Raw genomic sequence first — 2,916 nt, forward strand, 5'->3', positions numbered from 1 at the left:
CGGCCCTCGGCCACCAGGGAGAAACCGGGCACGGACCCGGCCCACGCCGCTCGGCCCCGCGGCCACACCTCGCGAGGGCGGAAAGCGGCGCCCAGGCGGAGCGCAGCCTCCACTTCACTTTCGGTTTTTCCGAAAGTCTTCACGTGACTGTCCGACTCTTGACTCAGCGTTTTCTCCAAACAGCCCGCTTTAATGTGTTGGTTTCTCATCGCCGCCTTCCTCTTTTTCTGTCCAGTCCTCCCTACCCGTTTTGAACACTTAAACGGAACTCTCTCATTCCGTACAGACAAATGACTTTTCACTTTCAAAAACAAAAATCAAGACTGGACTTCAAAACACTCAATTTAGCCAATTCGTTGTAGCCCACTTTATTCAAGCCTGCAAAAATAACACGGGTTTTAAATAATCATTTGGCTAATTCCACATAAACAACTGCCACACGTTTTTCTTAAAAAGCTCATTTGTTTTTCTCACTTGAACCTCAGTTTTCTACTATAGACTCCCTCCCTTTGTAGCTCTTTCTTTTCTTTTCTTTTCTTTTCTTTTTTTTTTTCTGTCTTTTTGAGACAGGGTCTTGCTATGCAGTTCAGGCTGGCCTTGAGCTCACTTTGTAGCCCAGGCTGGTCTCGAACTCGCAACGACCCACCTGCCTCAGCCTCCTGAGTGCTGGGATTACAGGCATGCACCACCACGGCACACCCGGCCCGTTCTTTTCATTGGTAAATAAAATCTATATATTTATTGATGAATAATACTGTATTTATGGTGTACATGATGTTTTGATATGTGTACAAAAGATTGCCTCAAGGTAATTAACATATGCATTACCTCTCATGTTCTTTTTTCATGGTGAGAACACAAGTTTACTTTCAAGAACTTCCAAGTATAGCAAAAAAAACAAGTATATAATATACTGTTAACTATAGTCACCATGATGTATAACAAATCTTATATACTCATTCTTAAGCAAATGAAAGAATTAGATAAAGAGTTGAAAAAATAGTTTTCCGGGAAGTTTCTCTGCCTCCCCCCACAAATACATCTGAATAGTGACAATTTGGAGAGCTTTGTGCACATCAAATTTGTAGACATTAAACCTTGATTTTTGTTTTGAGTAGTTAATCTTTAAGATAAAAATAATACACACCTTTTATAGAACATGTACAGACAATTCAAAAAGCAGACAGGAAATTATTTACACTATCTACAGTTGTAAACAATCTGTTAACAATTTGATGTCTTCCAGTATGTTGTGGATTTATGGATTTAAAAATTTTAATGAGACAATTTTTCTCCCAATCTTTTCCCTCATTCCAATGCTTACCATGTCTAATATTAAAAACATGATTTTTTTTTTTACAGTGCTAGGGATGGAACTTAGGGCTTCTCATATTCTGGGCAAGCTTTCTACCACCAAACTATATGTCCCAAGCCCCAAGAACATACTTTTATTTATTTATTTACTTTTATATAAATTTATTTCTTTGTTTTGTTTTGTTTTAAACCAGGCAAGGTAGTGCATGTAACACCAGCACGTGGGAGGCTGAGGCAGGAGGATTGCAGTGAGTTCAAGGCTAGCCTGGGCTACATAGCAAGATTGTCTCAAAATCAATTTTTTTTTAGTGAGGGAAGACAGATGCTAAGCATTAAACATAGTAAGTGACCTTTTGTGTTATTATTATTATTTTTTTTTAGTTACCGGGAATCAAACTCAGGACCTTGTGCCTGCCAGGCAAGCCCTATGCCGCTGAGCTACATCCCCAGCCTATATTTTATGTTAGAAGGAGATAAATGCTGTGAAAAGAATGGGCAGGAAAAGGGAGTTTGAAAGTGCGTCTGCATGTGGCAGGGAGGGGAAGGTTCAGTGTTAAACAGGGTAGTCATTCAGAAAGTGACAGTTAAGCAAAGACTTGGAGGAAATGAGTTAGCCATCTGGATACCCGGGAAGACTGGCCTGGCAGACGGACGACACAGCCAGGGCCAAGGCCTGGGAACTGGGAGGGCACCTGTGCCTGGGAAGTGCGGGGCAGGCGAGGGCAGCCAGGCTGATCCCTTAAATGCGTCAGTGGCTGGATCTGTGGTTCCCGAGCAAGATATGAGCAGGTGTGGCCCGGCCAGTCTTCGAGGGGAAGGCAGGAGGACCTCAGCTGCGTGCAGTTGGAAAGAAGTTACCAGGTGAGGACAGTTCCAGATCGCCTCTCTAAAGCTTGAGTAGTGGAAGGAAGGAAAGGGTGAAAAGGGCTTGAAAATGTAGCCAGGGCTTCAACTGCCCTGCAGACACTGCCTGGCCTTCCAGGCTTCTGGAGATGAGTAAACCAAGTACTGAGACTATTGAAAACTGGTACGTGCTCCTATTGTGAGGTTTTTATTAAGTAGAAAGAAAACAAACCAATAATTGCATTTCCTATAGATATGTTCTAAAGGCCAATTTCAGGGGCAAAATGTGCAAAGGCCCACCTCTATTCCTCTAAAACTTTGCTAACTTCATATAGGGCTTGTTGCACTTTCTATTGCTGCTTTATCAACTCCTCAGACACTTGGTGGCTGAAAACAACAGAACTGTATTATCTTACCACTCTGGAGGCCCAGCGTCCTAAAATCAGGAGCCACGTGGTTCCTGAGGCTGGAGGGCAGGAGTGGAGGTTTCTCTCCCTTTTCTCTTGTGGGCTGCCTGCTTTCCTGGGCTCAGGGCCCCTTCCTCCATCTGCCAAGGGAGTGATGGTGGGTGGAGTCTTCTGCTGACTTATTCTCACCTCTCAGGGTTCATTGTCACATTTCTTTCTTGGACTGACTGTCACTTCCTTTGTATGAGGACCCTTGTGATTCCACTGGGCCCACCCAAGCATCTAGTATAATTTCCTATTTTAAAGCCAGATGGTAGCAATTTTATTTCTACCAGAGAACTAAATTTCTCCG

This window comes from Chinchilla lanigera, unplaced genomic scaffold, assembly GCF_000276665.1.
Source record: "Chinchilla lanigera isolate Chin_1 unplaced genomic scaffold, ChiLan1.0 scaffold00171, whole genome shotgun sequence".
Classification (NCBI taxonomy): domain Eukaryota; kingdom Metazoa; phylum Chordata; class Mammalia; order Rodentia; family Chinchillidae; genus Chinchilla; species Chinchilla lanigera.